The 22514-nt window shown below is 37.0% G+C and overlaps 1 protein-coding gene across 3 annotated transcripts in view; it reads right to left on the reverse strand.

The window, feature by feature from the left end:
* wscd2 (WSC domain containing 2) overlaps window positions 1-19275 on the reverse strand; it is a 77499-nt gene extending 58224 nt beyond the window's left edge. For 2 of the 3 annotated variants that reach the window (XM_052119725.1, XM_052119715.1), the window contains exon 1: window positions 18795-19275. The gene's annotated coding sequence lies outside the window, so the exon portion shown is untranslated. The remainder of the gene's footprint in view (window positions 1-18794) is intronic. The other variant, XM_052119735.1, reaches the window with a different exon arrangement.
* Window positions 19276-22514: the final 3239 nt, after the last annotated feature.

The raw sequence follows: 22514 nt of genomic DNA on the forward strand, positions 1-22514 counted from the left end.
GGTGGAGGAGATGTTAAGATGAATGTTAGCCTTAGTCACCATTCACATTCATAGACCTTATTCACGCTCACGCCTTCTTTGATTTTTAACGGGAATGACAACGAGGCTGTGAGGGATAGACTTACCGTCTCTTCAATGTGCTGTCCTGCAGTTTAAAGTGTTTTTGGTTCATTCTGCAGACAAAACATTGATAAAATATCTGTCCAAGAACATTCAGTATACAAACAACTCCATACAACATGAGTTTTTAATCAGATGTAATCTAGGAGCTTTATGCAGCTTTATACCGTTCGTGCCAATGAAGAGATGGTAAGCATATCCCTCAAAACCTTGTTGTCATTCCCATTAAAAATCAAAGATTCAAATGAGGATGGATGATCCAAGCTAGATTTCACCTTTTTAATTTTGTAGTATGAAGATCTTATTAAAACTGAATTGGAAACTTTTACCAGGCCTTCATCTTTTATTTAGATAAAATATGAAGATTCATAAAATATAAAATATAAAAACATTAATCTTTTAAAATTATTTTTATGTATGTACAGATTTTACTGTTTTAGCCTTGTCCCAGACTTATTAAACAATGAAAATCCTTATAATATAAAAGATACTTCATGTGTAAAACTATGACAATCCAAACAAATAGTCAAATCAACATGAATCATTTCAGTATCTATTGTGTAAATGTTCATATACGTTAGGTCAGTGTGTTGGATGTAGGAGAAATTGGCATGAGTAAAGGCCTGAGTGTCTTTGACAAGGGCCAAATTGTTACTTTATTTTACATAAAGCGGCCATGTACGTGTGAGGCACCTGGGGAATTGGTGGCATCAGGATGCACTGTGGGAAGACGACAAGCAAGTGGAGGGAGTGTGATGCTCTGTGCAATGTTCTGCTGCGAAACCCTGTGGCTGATCCTAGTGTACCGGAACTCTCGGAAACAACATGCCGATTTCACGTGTGATTGTTTTGGACTTTCACAAAAACTGACATCAATCTCCAGTGATGCATGTACATACATTGTTTGACACTCTCAGTAGACACATTTCCAAAAAACGGTGAGAGTGTGAAAAATGTTTTACAGAGACTTTGTACTTGAATCTGACTGATCTAAGAGATTCATTGACAGGCCTAAGGATCTAAACCAGATAAGAACAGAATTCTCACATACACAGGTGCACTCTTACAACAGAATGAACTGTAAGGTAATACCCAAGTCTGCTTAAAGGAGATTATTTAATTTGATCGCTACCCAGTAGAAGTCTAGTTCTCAAATCAGATCTGTACAACACTAGTAGAGAAAGCCATTTTTACCTATTATATGTTGTGTTTATTAAGCATGTTTATTCAAAGATGGCGAAATTGCAAAATTCCACTGTTGACTTAAAAATCGCAATTGTTCGTTCTTATTACATCACTAAAAACCAGACCTCCCACCTGACATTCAGGAATAGCTGATGACATTCCAAATGTGCCTAACGACATTGTTTAAACTCTCCTCTTTGGTGGGAGCAATGCGCTTGATGATTTGTCCAAAGTAAACACACTCTACAGAGATTAAATGCCTCATAGCAGTGTAAGGTAAGACAGACTCATTAAACTGCAAACACACCACTGCCACCAGAGAGGTTTACATTTTTTGGTAGTCTACAAGGAGTAAATCTAAAGTGCTTTATATACAATGCAGTGTGTGATGAGGAGGAGTGCGTGGCCGGGCCATGATGGAGCATGGCTGGCACTGAATCAGCTTGTTGGGCCTCATGTATTTAGATATAAGACAAAGGCAGGCCTAACACAGTCGTAAATCCTGACTGAGGCCTACATACACAGTCATAAATCTTATTGATAAAAAGAGCACCAAAATCAAACAAAGGGAGTCAAAAACAGACTACAAATCACATGAAGCCTTGCTCACTTTATACCTATGTGTGAAATTCCAAAGGATCTCACACACACACATACCTTCCTTGCATGTGTTACAGGCTTATTTTGGTTATCATATCTAATAATGTCACTGTTTAGTTTGTAGTTGTAAGTTGGACTTTATTGACTGCATTGTATTGAGTATTAATTGATATTACTGCATCAATACATTTTGTTATGTTTCAAAGAGAAGTGTTTTGGTTTGTTTGCATACACCTGTGTCAAAGGCTGGCAGGGGATTTCAGTGCCCAGATTCAAGCCTTCATTGTTTCCTTTTGAATAATGATGTTCTCCGGACGTCAATTTTCGTAAGAGAACAAACTAATATTGAGACAGTTATACTCTCTGGTTATTAGTCCCTGATTCCAGGGCGGTGCCCCGGCAATAATAATCCTTCTTAATATTCTATTGATTTTGATGATTGATAATTATCTTTGATGATTGTTGAATCTGAATGATCAGTAATTTAGTGTTAGTTCTAATCAATGTTCCATTTTTTTTTTTATAATTAATGATCATCTTTAATAATTAATATTCTATTGAATTTGATGTTTATCTTTGATGATTGTTAATTTAAAGGATTAGAAGCTAACATTGATTCTAATCAATGTTCAATTGATTTTAATAATTGATAATTATCTTTGATAATTATTCATTATTGCTAATAACCAAACTCGCTATTGAACGTAGCGCAGTACAAGCTGATCAGCGGGAGAGTGAGATAAGGGGCAGACGGAGATGCCAGCTCCATAGAGAGAGACGTACGCAGACCCTTATCTCGCTCTCCCACTGGTCAGCTGATTCAGCGCAGGCCGTGCTCCATAATGACCCGGCCATGCCCTCCTCCTCATCGATGTGAATAGCACTATAGGAATGCATTGATACCATTCAAAAACTCGTACGGACCAAACAATTGCATTGAAAAAATTTAAACGTGTTAACATGCCTTTATTTGCATAACTTGGGGATGAAACAGACCACGACTGCAGCATGTGTAGCAATGATGTGTGTTTTACATTTACTTTTACTAATGTAGCTGACAATAACACATAAGGACAGTTGACAGTGTTTCAAAACAAAGTAAATCCATACCTAAGCAGAATTTGTTTTAAGTCAGCACAACAGTCTGATATATCTTGCTTATGTGTGCAAATTAAGGGTAGCATTTGTATGTGCAAAAATGCACACAGGGACATTGTGAAAAGTTCGTACCTAAGAAGTAAATGTTTTCACTCAGAGGAAGTTCTTTCAAAATGAATATATAAATAACATAATATATATATACATACTAGTGTTGTCAAAAGTACCGGTATTTTGGTACCAAGTCGATACTAAAATAAAAAAAGATGTAAGGATACCAGTGTTTCTGCAGTACCTGTAATACCGAGCACTGATTCAATCCGGTACCAGCGTGCAGTTTAACTGACACATGACTGTCTTAAAATGCTCATTTTAAACGCATGCTCTTGTTACTCCTTACACTGAAATGCTAACCCTAATTTATCGAATTAAAGTCATGTCCTAGTGTGATTTATTAAAGTCTGCAATCTTAGTGTGGAAGAGCTGGGTACTTCGAATTAATGTATAAATCTGACCACAAAAACATATTGAGAATCATTCACGACATGTTGTGTCAGATGACAGAGCCGAACAATTATCTATCGTGAACCACACGCTGCCCAGACACACGAGACAGCACCTGTGGCCGGCAGGAGCGGAGAGCACTCTACCGCATCCAGGAACTACACAGGGGCGGCAGAGCATCTTACATTTACATTTACATTTATGCATTTGGCAGATGCTTTTATCCAAAGCGACTTACAGTCCACTTATTACAGGGACAATCCCCCTGGAGCAACCTGGAGTTATGTACCTTGCTCAAGGACACAAAGGTGGAGGCTGTGGGGATCGAACCAGTGACCTTCTGAACAGTTCTGATTAACAGTTACGTACTTTAGCCCACTAAGCCACCACCACTCCTTTATAAAGATGCAGAGAAGGGGAAAGCCGCTGATGTGCACCGTAGATCCAACAGCAATCGCTCAGAGATGGGAGGAACAGTGTGTGACTCGCAGCTTGCTGCATACACAACCGGTCGGCTCCGAAGAAAATTTCTGAATGAAATCGATGCATTTACCTCCCTTTATACCCGTATGTCCAGGGGCGGAACATGCAATCTCTGTCTGCCAATTTCTCATTGGCCTTTTCTCATAGATCAGAGATGCAAAAGGCTCTCAAGAGAGACCCCTAGTGTCGCTTCTTCGACACAACGACAAAGTCAGCGACAGACGTAGAACTCTTTTTTTTTTTGTTCCTTCCAAAGATCACATAAATACATAATGACACGAAATAACTAGTATATTGAGTCAAATTGTACTACTTTTAAAATCTGTTTTTAATCGTGATTAACTATGAAAAATTATGAGATTAATCATGATTCAAATTTGTAATCTACTGACAGCCCTAATATAAATATTATTTTCTTCCTTTTTTATTTTATATATTTATTTTCTTAAAGGCAACTTTGTCTCAGCTGTTTGTCATAAAATTGTTGACATACTGTACAGTTAGTGTACAGATATATACAATTATTGTGGATTGCATTGCTAATTTGATGAGATAGGATAAACGTTAAGGTTATCTTAAGATATCTGACTTTTGATAGCAGACTTTGCTATATCTGCAAATCTGACAACAGTTTTGAGACACTGTTGACATCATTTCTGAAACTCTAGAGGAGACACATTTTATATGAGATTACTTTTTTCTCAGAAAAAAAAAAATCAGCAAAAGGCTACTATTTGAATTACATTATTACATATTGCATATTACTGTCTAGTAGATCTCATTTGTGATTTTTCTTTCCTATGGGATTGTTTGTCTTGATTCATGTTTCATAGTGTCCTCATTTAGAATTCATTTACAAAACATAATGCTGATTCATTCATTTCCTTTATTTCAATCTCTTCTACTTCACTACATTGACATGTATTCTATTTCCCTCCATTGCATTCTATTGTTACTCGTAATGCATTCTGAACTATTCGGTTTCATTCCATCATGCACAGTGCCATTCCTAGCCATCAGCTTCCATTCAGTTTCATTCTGTTCTATTCCATTCCATTGGTGAAAGTGGATCTCACATTGCCGCCATTGTGGCCGGTAACTGCATCCAACATCCTGATTGGAGTGGAAGTGGGAGTATAAATTGGCAGAAGTTCAGACTCTAGTGGCCCTGTTTATGGCCACCCTCTCAGGTTCACACCCACCTACAAAGCCTGTCCTTTGAACCAACGGAAGAGTTCACCATCGAACAAGCACAGGTCTGCTGTTCCCAGAGGGTAATTATTGTTTGCTGCAAGCCCAGCAACCAGCTGAATGTTATCTCAAGACCACTTTTAAGTCCTATTATTCTGTCATTCAGGAGCCTCTATCTCATGGTCCTCTGTCTCTCACTAACACAATCAGTTTTCATTATGCCACTTCACATTCAATCTGCCCTTCAGTAAAGAAACTGCAAATGCAGGTGAGATGGCCACCCCACTTCTGTGAAGGTTATCTGTTGAGGAGATAAACAAGGCAAAGTAACTAAGGCTTTGTTCACACTGAACACAATTCCAATCTGATTTTCAAATCCATTCTTTAATACTGACTTCTGTTATTCTGCAAATAATTAAATGTTATTCATTTGCTCACACAGTGTAGTAAATATCCAATGTATATCTACAGTATATCGTTTGCTATAATGATGACATAGGCCTAAACATTAGCATGATGCCAAGAGTCTCTCATACAACAACCGGGTAGCTGTCACAGTGGAAAGAGAGGATGGAGAACTGGAAATTTTGCCTCCGCTCATGTCCACTGCAGCAATGCTAAACTCACAAGGCGCATGAGAGAACACATGAAATAGAGGCATTTTATGCATTAATGCATGCCATATACGTAAACTCGTTCACTCATTCCCTATTCACTACATAATGAAAGTCACATAGTATGCTATGGGATGAAAGAGTAAGCGTAAATGAGTGCATTACAGACACAGCTCAAGCACATTACATATGCATCCTGTTCTGAAAGAGAAAAATCTTCCATTTTAAATTTGTATAGGAATATGTCAGGGATCATACAAGTTAAGCTTAATTGACAGCATTTGTGGAACATTTTTGATTATGACAAAAATAATTTTTGACTCATAATTACTTAAAAAAAAAAAAAAATAAAAGCAAGAATCGAGGTTACAGTGAGGCACTTTTGAATGAGATTTGAATGAGGCCAATTTTTTGAGGGTTTAAAAAGTAACAAACGAAACTACAGAAAAGCAATTACATTGATTCTTCAGTTAAAACTTGTGTATTATTTGTAAAGTTGTTTGAATCATGTTTTTACGGTCGTTTTAAGGTTTTAGGGTTTACTGTGTTACTTTGTCATGCATGAAGTTATAAAATAGGATATAATTTTACAGAAAAAAGGTTGGTACTCTAAAATCATGTTAACACAAATATAGTTTATGCCCTTTGGCTATACTTATGAAACAGTGAGTATTTTAACGTTTACAGGTTTTTTTTAATTTAAAGGAGTGTCAAGTTGAAATGTATTTTTGTGGTAATCAACATTATACTACAAATGATGCTGACTGACCTTTTTTTAGCCCAGAATATTCCTTTGACACATCCACGCTAATACATTTTCATTTAAATATACACTGATATTGCTATGTTTATATTTCTTGTCCACCCTGGAAACCCATTTTTCAGCAAAAACTGAGAAATGAGAATGTATCAATGTGGACATGGCCTAAATCTGGCTGTTCAGACTGAGAAACATTCCAAAAAATCTGAATTTAATCAGATTTCAAACCACATTTGGATGTAGTTTGAATCAGGGTTTACGTGGGTTCTTGTTGATCTTGCTGTTCAGACTACAATAAACTAGGCGGATTTGATGAAATCTGATTTTTGCTTCCTCTCTGAAAAAGGGATAACTAACAGATGAACTGGCTACATAATATAGTGAATCTCTAATAATGCGTCATTGCAAATTCATAAATGCAGATTGATCTTTTCTGCCATTCAAAAGCATTCTTAAAGGTAATTTCAAGGACTCTCTTGGCTAAATGAAGAGAGACTCATGTCAAAGGTCATGAGGCTTTACATGAGTTATGAGTTAGACCTTTAAGAAGAGCCCATTAATTACTTCCAGTTTCTTTTCCATTGAGGCTTTTATCTGAGACAATAACTTGTTTCTTACACAGTAATTTGTGCTGAAAAAAACAAAAATGTTTCCATATCTTTTTATGTTGCCACAAAAAGACAACTCCATTCTCATGTCTCTTTGAACAAGTACTCTATTGCCGTCTTCTTTAGCATTCCTTTGTTGGAAAATGACACTTTCTCCTCCATTTGCTACACTTCACAAGCTAAGGATCAAGGGTGAAATCTCACCTTGTGTTCAAGACCTTGAGTAATGTCCATTAAATTCTTCTGCTATATTATAACTGTCAGCACCCCGCTTTTTTATCTTGGTTATGTTGTGTGATAAAGGCCTATAACTGGCCTGGCCAGTGTCCCATCCAGTGCACTTTGAACTTTTTTGACCACTTAACATACCTTGTTAGTGGTGCTTGCTAAGGCAAGCATCGATCCTGTTTCTTATACTTTACATTTTACACATACTTTTTCAACAATCCAGACCTGAAGTATTACATTTAGGCATGTAACTGTTTGCACTACTGATATGAAAGATATATATGCCTGGGCCATCCTATGGACACTACCCTGCCCTTTCACAGAGCCCTGTTTCACCGCGATGATGCCAGATTCAACCTTTCTTATGAACATTATTCCCCCTTGGACTCTAGGAGGCTTGACGCCACACCCACGGTGTCTGTCTCTTGCACACCATGCCACACAGGGCCATTAATCAAACTGACTTCAGGTTCATCATCCACGAAAATAGTCAGTAATGGCTTAGAGTTGAAAAGTTTACTGATGCGAGACACCGAAGCATCTGGAAGGCAGCTTTCAAACACCCCCTGCTCACACCTTCACAAGAACAAACACACAAAACAAATCTCTCCAGACTGTAAACTGTAGTTAATTACAGGGGCACAAGGAAGTGAGTCAATCACTGGGGATTTAAAATATCTGAGTTTTTATTTCAAAATTTCAGATTTGAGACATAAGTGAATTGTACCGATTGATTCATAAAAACACTTATTCAAGAAGTATGTGTAAATTATTTATGTGTTATGAAAATATGTTTTTGGTATCACATTACATTAAGGTAATTGTTCATGTATTATTTATAAACATTAATTAATACATTATGTGTCATGAACTAACAAGAATGAACAATATTTTTTACAGCATATATTAATCTTAGGTGTTAATTTATCAAAATACTATTGTTCATTGTTTGTTCATGTTAGTCATAGTTCATTAACTGAACTTAACATATGCAATGTTAATGTTAAAAAAAAGTATTAGTATATGTACAAATTGACATAACCAAGATGAAATGTAAAAGTATTGTTCAGTGTTAGTTCCATTTGTTAACAATAGTTAGCATAATCCTTATTGTAAAGAGTTACCATTTTTTATTCTTATTATTTTACATAACTAATTAAATGTAGTAACTTTAACAACCTCAACCTCACCAAACAATGCTAACAAATAATTGCATTGAAAGAATGTTTTTTTTCTTTTCATCATGCCACTCCAAAAAACAAAAAAATAAATATAACATTGCTTTGTTCTATCATGGCCAACCACCTGTCCAAAGAGTGATTACTTGAGTATTATTTACTGAAAAAGCCCAGTGTTGCTGGTAATCCAGTACTAAACTGACAATCTGTCTGAGATGTATACGGCTGTTCTGAAGTTAACCCATTGTTCAGGCAAAAAAAAAAACTCAACAGCTTTTCTTTCCTCCATGGCAAGAAAGAAAGATGAACAAAGATCTTGAGGCCTAATTATTTGTTGATATAAGAGATGCTATAGGAGGAAGGAAGGGGTTTATACAAATGTAATGCTGTCAGGACATGGCCAAGTGAAATGTGACTTGCCCTGTGTCTCAATCAGCTCCCTAGCTTCCTATGTCGATAATCAGTATATTGTGAATATGAATTTGGGCACTGGACCATAGGACTTTACAATAAAAACTGCCATAGAAATAGGATTTTGTAAAGAAAACCTTGCCATAGAAATATATATAAAAAAAAAAATTGCCAAAAAGTTCTTAGCTGTTAAAGTTCAAATAAGCTTAAAATATTGATGTTGAGTTTACGGTTACAATTTTAATTCAGATTCTTGATCACATTAATTCAGACTCGACTCGGAGTCGGCCTATTATGGATTCATTCTTGAGTCCGACTCGGCCCCTTTTGGACTCTGACTTGACTCAGACTCGATTGTTTAAAGACATGGACTTGATTCGGACTCGACTAAGGTGGAAAAAAGAGAGCATATTATAATAAGCCTTTCAGACTGAACACACTCTTGCGTTAAAAAAAGCTAAACGCAGTGCAACGAATGGAACAAAATACAGGGGTCTCGCGACATGCTTTTAAAAGTTTAAGTTGTTGTAACTTGAAATGCTGTCTTAAAAAGTGCCACTTTAAACTATGAGAAGCAGCAACATAATGGTTGAAGATGACCGTCTAGCACATCTTTATGTAGAGAAACAATAAAAAACAGCTTTAGTGTATTGGTGCGGTTTGCAGATGCACGTCAGTGTTCAGAAAATGGCTTACACGCCAACTAAACAAGCCAAACTCTGACATCAAACAGACTCAGGTTTGCACCAAACGTTCTAGTGTGCAAAGCCCCCTTACACAAGTTTTTTCATCTACTTTTTCACAGTGAACCATCTCCAGGACATAAATCTGCAACAGCCATGCAATCAACTTCAGCTCTGCCAAGGTCATGAACAGAGTTCAGAGACAGACAGAAACACGCAGTACACTCAGTACACTGATAAGAGACAATTAAAAGCATAATCATAAATATAGTGCAATGAAAAGGTAAATCAAGGATAAAATATCACAGAGCCAATGGATTGTTAAAACACACACAGAGACATACACACACACACACACACACACACACACATTGGCCTGTCTTTCTAATGAATGTTGTAGAAACAGCCTGATCTCATATTCCTCTATCAAGTTTAAAATCAACAAAGCCTACCACCCTGCCATAAACTCTAAACTTAAATGTAGCCAATAAAAAGCAAATGTGTGTGAAAAACATGATGTTTTATAGTCAATACTCTATCAATTTTTAAATAAACAAAACTGACATCCCTAGTACCTAAACCTTGAACTCAGACCTAACCGATAATGTCATAAAAGCACATATGAGTTGTATAATGCAAATGCTGAAGCTCTTTCAACTTGATTAAACTTCAATGAGCTTGAAAATGTTGTTGGATATGTAATGCAAGTAAGTCAGGCACTATAGTAAAAGTGTTTAAATGCAATCAGATAGCATGAGGAACAGGATGAGTAAAGTAAGTGTTTATGAACTCATAATCAGCCAATTTACATGATTTCTGTGAAAGAGATGTCATTGTTGTACTAGTGCCTCTAGTGTTTATTTCACTAGGAAACTGGCACAATACGTAGGCCAAACCACCAAAAAGTCACTTCGCAAAAATGTGGTTATAGTTACATGATTCTAGGAGACCAGGTTGTGAAGAAATTGATTTTCTGATATTTTCCAGAGACTTGCTGTTGGATAGGAAACTCAGTACTGACAGACTTGGTCCAGCAAAAGAAGAAACAGCCAAACTCTCTTTGTAAGAGGCAATTTGGGCATTCAAGTTTGTACGTAAAGGCTATCCTATCCTTATCCATTGATAGATATATGACTGAAATTCTCGTTAGACAAAACCAATTTAAAAACCCATGATATGTCTATGTGGAGCGGAGGGGGGCGGGGCTGGGCTGGAATGTCGCACGTGCGGTCCCCAATCGGCCTGATGGGGCACGCTAGGGATAAAGGCGGCCGGTGACGGCGGTTCGAGAGAGAGAGAATTACTGGCATGTCCGTCATGTGTGTGTTTATGTTTGTGCTTTTTGTTTTTTGTTTTGAGTTTAATTAAACATTATTTATATTGACAAGCCGGTTCTCGCCTCCTCCTTGCCCATCTGAATCCCCTTACAGTCTACAAACAGAACATACCACAAATTATCATTTAAAATATTTAGAAAGAAAAATGGACCAGAAATTCCATTTGTCCCCAATCTTGCTGAAACAAGATTGTAGCCCATGGATTGTACACATGGATAATTTTCAATATGAAACCGGACAATTGAGCTCCCGTTCAGATCCTTACCTTACCTTTCAATTGCAGAGATTTGACACTTTCAGACCAGTAGTTGATTGCAAATTAAAAGAGTGTTGTGTCATATACACAATGAGCATTATACAGTATATGTGTAAATATATACACATAAGAGATTACTGTATTAAAATGCAGTTATGAGTCATGGTTGTAAATACAGTATGCAGCTAGTATGGTGTTATACTGAAATGTACTACAGCAAAAAAAAAAATAATAATAATAAATTCCTGGTGAATTTGCTACCAGTAACATACTGAACATCACTGCTGCCAGAACTACTGAAAAACAGTAGCTGCATGTATTTGATGAATACAGTAAAAAAAACTGCATTTGAGCTTTACATAAAGTGTGCTGTTTATTTGCAGTAAATTGCTGGTAAAATTGCTGGTAATATTTTACTGTAAATCTAAGAGGACATTTTTTTACTGTGTAGGTTTACCAGCCCAACGTTTTTATGACAAAATTTGTAAAAGCTGGATATAACTTTACACATATAAGCCACTTGATGAGCCATAAATGAATGATGTTTACACCTTGTAGTTATACTAGGAAACAGTGTTTATTTTAATGTTTATAGACCCCATTCACTTCCATTGAACAGTAAGTGCCTTACTTTAAAGGAATATTCTGGGTTCGATTCAAGTTAAGCTCATTCGACAGCATTTGTGACATAATATTGAGTACCCCAAAAATGTATTCTGACTTGCCCTTCCTTTTCTTTAAAAAATAAAAATAAAAAATATAGATATAGATATATATCTTGGTTAGAGTGAGGCACTTACAATGGAAGTGAATGGGGGCATATTTTTCAACGTCAGAATACTCACTTTTTCCAAAGTATAGCCACAACATAAACAATATGTGCATAAACATGATTTTAGTGTGATAAAACCACTTACTAACCTTTTCTGTGTAAAAGTATAGCCAATTTTACAACTTTGTTTGCCAAGACAATGACAACAACCCCTAAAATAACTGTAAAGATTTACATTTAAACAACTTTAAAGCTCAAATAATGCACAGGTGCTTTTATAAAATTATAAGCTTAAAATGTCTGCCTTTAAACCCTCCAACAATTGTCCCCATTCACTTCCATTGTTAGTGACTCACTATAACCTCGATTTTTGCTTTTACTAAAGTGGGGGCATCACTCCAAAAAATGGATGAGGTAAAGGAGGCGGAATGGGGTCCCGGGTCACTAAAGACTCAAGGTATGCATTTAAAGGTTAAGACATGAAAGATTGCATGGCAATATATAATTGTTTTGAAAACAGTTTGAACACAGACCTAACAAAGTGTAAAATTTATATTTTATGGACAATGGACATCTTTAGGTGAAGAATTTAAAATAAAAAGTTCAAAATAAAATTAAATCCTGATAAAAAAAAAAAAAAACAAATAAAAAAGTACACAAGCTATACAGTTTATGGAAGGAACCTAAGTTAAAAATGTGTGCTCTAGTTTAAAACCCATCATAGATCACCCAGATTGTGACAGTATAGGTCTTAGAGTACATCAATGATCTTGACAAGGAAATGACATCAAACAAGCTCTAAAGATTCTGATAAATCTGGCGCCTTGTGTCTGACAGCGAGTCACACGAAACACAGCATCAGTTTAGAGGATTTTTGTAACCCCCAGATACAAAGACTACTTAATCTCACCCCACTGATCAGATAAAAAAAAAAAACAAGTCTAGTGCACTCAGAATCTGTCACGAACAACACAGATTAACACACTGCTGCCTTGCAGCTGGTCAGTTATGTAAAGTGGCAATATACTAAATTATAAATCTACTAATCTAAAATGTAAAGTAGGGCTGCACAATTAATAGAAAAACTAATTGCGATTACATTTACGGCTGCCACGATTATGTAATTGTGAAAACTGATGATTACAGCATTCAATTTAATTCTGCTCCTGTTGCATCAATTGTTCAATTTACAACGTGTTTTTGCAGAGATTGAGTATTCTAACCAATCACAGATATGTCCGTTGAGCAATAAAATGGCAATGGCCAATCAGAGCCACTTAGATTAGTCCTCCATCCTATGTATAATGACAACAGATCCTAATGCGCAAGTTTTAAACCATCTGAATGCCCAGATGCTTGCTTTATGTTTCACTTCTGTTTGCGGTGGCACACGAATATTAATACAGAAGAAACATCACCTGACACACAAAAAGAAGCTGTAGAACAAAAGCGAAAAGCACTTTGGAATTACTTTGGATTCAGTGCGTATTGCGCAGCTCGCTTTGAACGTAGATGGTAAATACATTGCAAACGAGCAACACGACAAAACTAAAATGCTCCCGTTCTAATCAAGGCATAGTCAAGGAATAGACGCAGGTAAATAATTGATTTATTATGCTGATGTTTTTAATGAGAGCATTTGTGAGAGTATATAACTTTGTGTGGAGCGTCATGAGCTTGCGACAAAATGCAGGTCTCCAACAGTGTAAACCTGCAGTGAGTGACAGCAGTCATTGTAATGGGAGAGTTTGTCGCGGTGCTCGATTTCTTAACAGTAAATAAGTAGGCCAGTGTGAATTAGATTTTTTACAAAATAGCAATAAAGTAATTCAGCTTAACTGTTCTAAGTTTCTGGAGGTGTAACCAACATAATGAATATGGCATGAATAGCATATTTCACAAATCAACATCATTATCACCTCTGCTCTAATAAGACCCATTTGCCACACAGCTGCTGGGACTTTTTAAACCCTCACACTTTTATTTTGACATTCTAAACTCCTGTATGTGTCTGTTTGTAGGCAAGTTCACAGTAGTTTAATTCACTTCTTATTCAAATTCTGGTAAAATGCACCTCCGGTGCCATTCTAAATTCATATTATAAGTGAACTGAACTATTGAGCATCTATATCTGAGATGTTGTTCATGAGTACTGCTCAAGTATTGCACACACGCGTGCGGGCTAAAAATAGCCACGAGTGCACCAGGTTGCACATGCTTGTTGTGTGTCAACAGCAGTGTTGCCAACTTAGCAATTTTGTTGCTAGATTTAGCAACTTTTCAGACTACCCTAGCAACTTTTTTTTCAAAAAGCACCTAGCAACAAATTTAGCAATTTTTTAAAAAGATTTGGCAACATTTAGCAACTTTTGGAAAGTGACTCTAATCCAAACAACACACGGCAAGGGCGTGGTGAGCTGGTACCTGCTTACGTCAGGGCAAGGGCACCACAACTTCCAATAGGAAAATTAAACTGCAGTAGCCACCGTTCAACCTGAACACGGCAGCACTCAGACGTTTTTACACCATATATTGTAGAATTAAAACACTTTATACCCAAATGTCAAAACATTTATGTCAACAAAATTACTTGAATAAATGAACAGCATTAATAAATCCCCAGTCTTACAGATCATTAACTAAAAAAGTTGTTTTAGGTTAGTTACCCTTTAAGATCGCTGTGGAAATGTGAAAACAGGAAGACAAAAGACAACGAGCGCAGGGGCGGGCTACATAAGGTCTATATAGCCAGGACACAGAGGCTGCGCAGGCAGGCAGCTTGCACAAATTTATGACATCAAAAAACATTGTGCTACAGCAAAGCATATAAATCAAAACCATATAACCCCGCAAAGCAGTCTACATTACCGCAGCTAGTTAAGAAAGTGGATAACTCCAAAAGTGCAGAAGCTACTATGGCAATGTTCATTGCAGAACACTGTTCACTGCTAGCATGCGACCATTTGTCGCATGCTATGGTATTGGCTTGCAAAGCTGCCTTTTCAGGCACAGAAATGTACAAACTTCCAAATGTACCGCACCAAGTGCACAGAAATGATTAAGGGAGTATTGGCTCCTTATTTTCTGAAAAGAATAACATCAGATGTGGGGGATGAGAGGTTCAGTCTCCTTTTGGATGAGTCCACTGATGTCAGTGTCTCAAAATACCTGGGTGTGGTGATTCGGTATTTTAGTGCTAAAAAAAGAACAATTGTGTCCACATTTCTTGGGCTGGTTGAATTGGAGGCGGGCGATGCCAGATCAATAGCAAAGGCAATAGTTGAGTTTCTTGAAAAGTGTAGCCTTAAAAAGGAAAATCTTCAGGGTACTGGCACTGATAATGCGTCTGTGATGACTGGGGTGCACAATGGCATACACAAGATTTTAAAGGAAGAATGTGCTTTGCCCAATTTGGTACTCATCCGCTGTGTGTACCATTCTTTACAATTGGCTGTCAGTGCAGCATCCAAAGAAACCATCCCTAGATGTGTTGAATACTTAATCAGGGAAACCTACAACTGGTTTTCTATTTCCCCAGAACGGCGAGAGGCATACAAAGCAGTGTATGCCACCATTAATTGAAAAAGTGTTGTTTGAATTACTTTTACAAATGCTGTGTGTGTGTATTTCAAATAATATCTACGTATTACATAATGGCGTAGTTTTGCGTTGGGATTACGTAATGAGGTCATAGCGCAATGGCGTCACAACGTCATTTAGCAACTTTTAGCAACAAATCGACCTGCCTTTAGCAACTTCCGCTGAAAATTAGTTGGCAACACTGGACAGAGCACTGTCATTCACTAACACGCTGCTGCTGCACGTGCATACTATATTTACTTATTAAACACAGACTTTTGTGATTCACAGAGCAATGGCACATCTTCAAGTGGCTTTGAATAAAATGCATGAGTCATATGACCTGCTTTAATGGTGTTTTTATGGTTCTTTTATGTAATTTTTGGAGCTTGACAGTAATGAACAGGTATCGGACCGGTGCATCACTACTTGCCACAACCTAAAAACACAATGGAAGTTGCAAGTCACAGGTCTTAACATGTTCTAGTTTTAATCTGAGGGTGATAACACTCTACTTTTGTTATAGATAATTTTCTAAGACAATGTCAAGTACATTTTCTAAAAAGGTAATTTAAAAAATTACATTCATTACAAAATTCCAGATATCCATATTCATTCAATTTCTATATATACACGCATTCACTTTTTGTCTTAAGCCTGATATGCTTAAAACTGCTCCGTTAATGTTTTCACATTCACAATTATTAATGACATCCTAATCAAGTACTGTACATGACATATTTTCAATTCAAAATGGTGAATTTAACAAAACGGAAAATAGTTTGCACCCTTGGAAATTACTTTCGGTTGGTATAACATTTTAATCATAAATCAGTAGTAAAATTTTTAATATTATTAAGATACTTACATCTTACATGACACTAACACTCAACCTAAACTGCTTGCTAATGCGTGGCGCTGGAATAATCCACTAGGTTCCTGCTTAGTGTCTTAAACTTGAGTCGCATCTTCATCGATATGATTGGCTATTTTAAATTACATTGACGAGCAGTGTTAGACTAATGAGCACACTCAAAATGCAACTTTTTTTAAACCTTTATGTCATTCCTGCAACAACTTAATAACAATTATACAGCAGCACATAATGATTGCAGCAGAACAGCAACAAGGATTTCAATTATTGGGGTGGACAATTTGGCCATATTTGATTATTGGGGGGGACTTATCCCCCTCAATGTTTATTGCGATTACAGCCCTGTCTAACAATGATCTTACATGAACAAGATGACCATGAAAGATCTAATGGGAGGAATGGTCCCCTGTCTCGCCACCACAGGGCTTACTGAACGCAGTGAGTAACTTCCTCAATTTAAAACAGCTGTTAATATGTTTGAATATTGAATATGTCATTTTATTTACTGTACGTTGACTAATAATTTGCGCAACAATTTAGCAATAATTAAATGTATTCTATACCATAGTTATCAATTTAAACATACTTTTATTAGGCCTAACATTATCAAACATTGTTATAATATCTAATGCTTAAAAGTTGCTTAAAAGAAATTGGAGCGCAGCTCATATCCACTATATAAACCTCTGAAGAACTGCACGGTTACCTACTTTGTGACGTCATGGTAATTTAATATTTTAATCTACATTATTAATCGTGATTACAATATTAAGGACAATAATCGACTTTTGCCATAATCGTTCAGCCCTAATATAAAGTCTAAAATTCCAGTGGAGCATTAGTAATGAAAGGATAGGAAATAAAAGCAATTATCCGCAAGCGCCAATGTGTTTGTTCACTAATGCAAACTAAAATGCCCCCAGTTGTTTAAATGTTCATGTCGCCATTCATTACCTCTCTGTGTACTGGTTTAGATTGGCACTTCTTTTCAACATGAGAAAGATCTTCTAAAACAACAACAGACTGGATAGAAAATGTATTCTGTAGATAGCGTAAACAGAGAGTGTTCCATTACATTACAGATGTATTTCAGCACTTAGGAGGTTTCTAGAGGAGGTTGAGGGTGGACAGAGAGTTTAAGAAAGAAGAAAGGCTTTGGAGAACCGTTTTACATTTCAAATGTATAAAACAAATCAATGGACAAGCAGATACCTTGGAATATGCAGGTGGTTGTATGAAACTCAATAGCATCATTTCAGCATTGGAGAATGCACAGAATCATGAAACTAATTTTGCAGAGAAGCATTTTAAACAGTAGCTAGTTATTAAAACTTATTGTTACATGTCAAGCTCAACACAACTGCTCTCAAATTAGTTGCATACAGAAGCTTGCCATTCAAACTTGTCACTGTGAAATGGCCCACTTTCTTTTGTAGTTGAGTCATTTCTGTTATGTGAACAGTCTAGAAGTTTTGATGTGCTAAAGTGCCTCTTGTGGATTTTTAATATCAATATTGAGTCTAATTCTCCTCCTGAACATTACACAGCTTGAGGAATTCAGTCCCTGATGATAAAGGCTCTTCAACCAGCACCAGATCATGCACAGCAGCACTTCTTTCAAAACACTGATCGTGTTACATGAACACAGACTAATGGTCTGTTATGTATCAACATGTATATTCCAACAATGGTGCATGTTTTAGTTACAGGCAGAGTGTCAGACAGTTCAAAGACTCACAAAAACTATTTTACTTCTTTTTAACATAAGGTCATCTTTAGATAATGTATGTCCAGGTTAGACAGGTGCTGATAGTAGCTCATATTGGTATAATAATTCACCCAATCCAACCCATGTGGCAGGAGTACAAAAATCTAACATGCTAGAATATAACAACTCTTAGTAGTTTACATTGGCATGCATGAACGGCAGTGTCCTGCAATGTGACATCAAAAACTATTTCAAGCGAAAAATGTCTAAATATTGTCAAATATATAAATAAATATACTTCTTTAAAAAAGCAAAGTGATTAAAAAAGGTTAAAAACTGAAATGTTGATATGCGCAACATCTAAAAAAAATGCTACTTGTTCCATTTGTTTGCTTAAAAAGACGCTATTTGTCATGCTACTTCTTAAAAACTGCAGTTAATGGTGCATGTCTCACCAAACATCCCCGTGTATGCAACAATGCTGACACGGGAACTCTGTAGACGCTGACTGAAATTCAATTTGCCCCAAAACGTCATTCTCAAAATCAGTTGCTTGCATGCTTGACGTCTGATAAGACTAGTTAACTTGTATGTTGACTGCTTACCTGGTGTCTATCCGGCAGATTTGAAACTGACCACCGACAGAATATGCAGAATCACAGGCACTGAACCCAAGGAGTCTTGATTTGCATTGAAATGTTCTATGCTTGCCTTCCCATCCACTGTGATAGTTCGATCAATAAATAGGACGCATGAAGGCACACACATTGGATACGACAGCAAATTATTGTCTAGTTGATGATTTGCTCAATAATCAGCGTGCTTTACCATGTCTCGCTGAGTTTCACAATCCCCGTTATTCCGCGTTCACAGTTGCCGCAGAATCTGCACGCGCTGCCTTTACAGCGTCGCGCACTAAGATCCGCACGCACGCACCCACAAGGCGGGCACATAGTACCCGCTATTCGCCTCCTTTTCCTCACAGGCAGTGAATCAGGTCGGAGAGGAGGTGTCCTGTTTTTGTTATGTTGGCAAAAGACCGTCTGTCTGTTCTCTCCTCCTTGCGTGCATGTCTGACATCCCTGCCTTTCACAGCAACAGCGCCGCGCGTCAAGTCGCGCTCCACACATCCCGATAGCACTGCCTACAGTTCTGCTCTGTGCTACAGCCACGGCACACCACGACACACGGTATTAAATAAATAAAACTAAGTGATGATAGCCATAAAGTGCGACCGCTAGAACAGCACTTTCTGTGCATAATAATAAAAAAATAAAAACTTTGACTCATTAGATTCACAGGACGTGCAAAGGAGTCAGGGATGCAATCAGTTGTATTGTCCATTGTAAAAAATAAATAACTAGTTTAATTTAACTTTATGGAGGCGGTTATTACGTCAGACTATCAAACGGTCGACAAAATCCCAATAGATAGACTTATTCACAGCAGCGCTTTGAAATTATCTTTCCAAGAACATTCAGTTAGCAAAACACTCCACACAACATGCGTTGTGGAAAATCAGATGGGATCTAGGAGCTTTATACAGCTTTTTACAATGAATAGAGGGTAGGTAGGCTATTTCCCTCATAGCCTCGTTTTCAGTCCCATTAAAAATCAAAGATGGCGCTACTGTGAATAGGCCTAAGGTCTATCTATGGGATTCTTTCGATCGTTTGATAGACCACCTGGTTATTGCTCTGACATGATTTTGCGGGACAGTGCGAGACACGTGGGAGTGAGGGAACATACTATTATGAGACTATTTAAATATTGATTTTTTTATTATTATTATTATTATTATTATTATTATTAGACGGAACACCTATTTGCAGTGACGTTGGACGATAACATGCTTTAAATCGCCAATTGGCTTTATGAAATGCTAATTTTAAGGCAGTGCTCTGACCAGCACTCAGTTTGCCCAGGCTCAAGTGATATAATCTCATTTTAACAGCGTTGGACCTTCAATATATAATGAGCTGAATTTAAAAGGCATTAAGTAAGAAAGTAACACTAAAGTTGTTTTTTTCGAGGGAAATCATTCCATGCATCTGCCATCTTTGAAATCTCCCGGGCAGAATGGTTTTCTATGTAAACAATCTGCATGAAAGTGCAGCTCCTATCTACTTGAATGGGGAAAGACCAAAATCTCCAAAACGGTTGGTCAAGATCACGACAAAAGAATATATTTCAATAATTGTTGTTCTTTTGCTCAGATCACACACAAACATTGTTGAGTTGACTGACAGGCAATCTCTCTATCTAAAAGCTGATTGGCTCTTTTACCTGTGAGGCAGGACTTCCTATTCAACATCCGTTGGGGCGTTCAACTTTCTCCCATTCATTTTAAAATAGAAATGCTCCATCTCAGCTAAATAGTCTCTGGTAACACCCTAAAGGCCTCGATGTACTTCCGGAGAAGTTCTAAACAGCTGACCAACGGTATACTGTTTCCGAACATTCAGACACCCGCCACACCGCTGTGGGACAGCGTTTAGAAGAAATTTAAATATGAGAATGCTCAAGACTACATGTAAAACATCAACAAAAGTTACATTAAAATGTGTTTTCAATGACTAAATGCCTCATTCTATGAGTAGAATTCATATGAGGCCAGTAAAAGTAGTTGTTTTAACCACTCACCTCTCATGTTATTGAGAATTGTTATGACACTTATACAATTGCAAAGATGAGTGTATAAAAGTATTAATGTGCAGAATAAAGACAATAGAATCATGATAAAGGCATATAGTTGGGCAGATGTGTGAATGGCTTTCAGCTGCAGATGGCACATGAGTAAATGGGCACTTGAGAGATTATGAGTAGATTTGATTCATTTTGTGGACTAATTAAACAAACCAAAAACTCGCATGACATGGTCTTGGAAAATGTCTCTAAGCGAACGATTGTACAGATGTAGTTACATTTCCACCAGCTCTCATGACTCTTCACACCGATGTGTTCATGTTGACTAATTTTGTCTGACTGAAAATGTAAATAAAATTAGCTGTCGGCCTCAAGGTATGTGAAGCTCACCTACCAATGACATGGACCAATGGCAATAATGCCCCAGCAAGCTGTTATGAACCATCAAAACAATCTCAAATACACCTTCTTATTGTTCTTAATGATGTCACACCCATTCATTCTTCGATTTTGTAGGAAGTAAATAGATGCTTTAATAACATGCCTAATAACCACCCAGAACACCCTAGCAACCACCTAGTCACATGTCCAGTGTTGCTTGAGAATACTCAATTTCCAAATCAAGGTTGATGCATGCAGTTGTAACATGTAACTAACTTTAATAATCACACTAGAAAATTGATAATTTGGTCTGTTCATTCAACAACCAACTTTTTGCTTGGCTTTGCTTCAGCCATCCATCCATCTATCGATCCTTCTATCCATCCTCTTGTCTATTTATCAGGGTCTAATTGAGGCTTCATCATTTGTTATGTTGATTATTTCACATGATAACTTTTCCCCTGCCAGCTCATTGAAATGTATGAAACTTTATCCTCTGATCTGAGGCTGATCTCATCCTTCTGAATCTCTCGCCCACAGACCCCCGACTCAAAGGGGAATACAGAGAGCTCATGCAATACTTCATGTAAGCTCTTTTCATGCCCCCGCACTGAATAAAGCTTCTGTCTAGTTCAGTGGTTCCCAAACTTTTAACAGGCATGTACCCCCTGAGACATTATAGAGTACCCCCAACACCACCAATTGTTAACAACAAGGGTTTTTTTTTATTTAATAATATTTATTTTTATCAATTTTGTCGAGAATAGTGAATAGAATCATAAAAATATGATACAAATCTCATCAAAAGTCAACATATGATACAAATGTGCTGAATATAATGATTTTAAACAGATATGAACCCAATCTCCACTCTCGAATATTTTGTTAAAAGAAAAAGTGCGATCATGTCAGATCAGAACGCCAATAAAAGGTTTACCCGGCAAAGCTTTAAAGCACGAGCAAATAATTAACTTTTGTGATTGCGAATAAGTGCAGTGTCATGTGAGTGTAACTCTACCGCTGCATTAACATGTGAAGTGAACGTAGGCTACGTCGAGTTTTATAGTATTGGGACTGAGGACCCAGAACTGTAGCTGATAGAATGTGCGCTGTAGCACGATACTACCATATTTTAGTTTCCATTATTATTGTGTTTCCACAACAATGTTAGTGAGCAAATCTACTGAAATTGCCACCATAACAGTGGAGTGTGATGTGTTAGATGTAGGGCTACCACATTTTTAAATTACTATTAGTAGAAGTTAATATAATAAAATACGTAGACCTACGCCAAAAAA

The sequence above is a fragment of the Xyrauchen texanus genome, chromosome 4 (assembly GCF_025860055.1).
Source record: "Xyrauchen texanus isolate HMW12.3.18 chromosome 4, RBS_HiC_50CHRs, whole genome shotgun sequence".
In the NCBI taxonomy this organism is placed as follows: Eukaryota; Metazoa; Chordata; class Actinopteri; order Cypriniformes; family Catostomidae; genus Xyrauchen; species Xyrauchen texanus.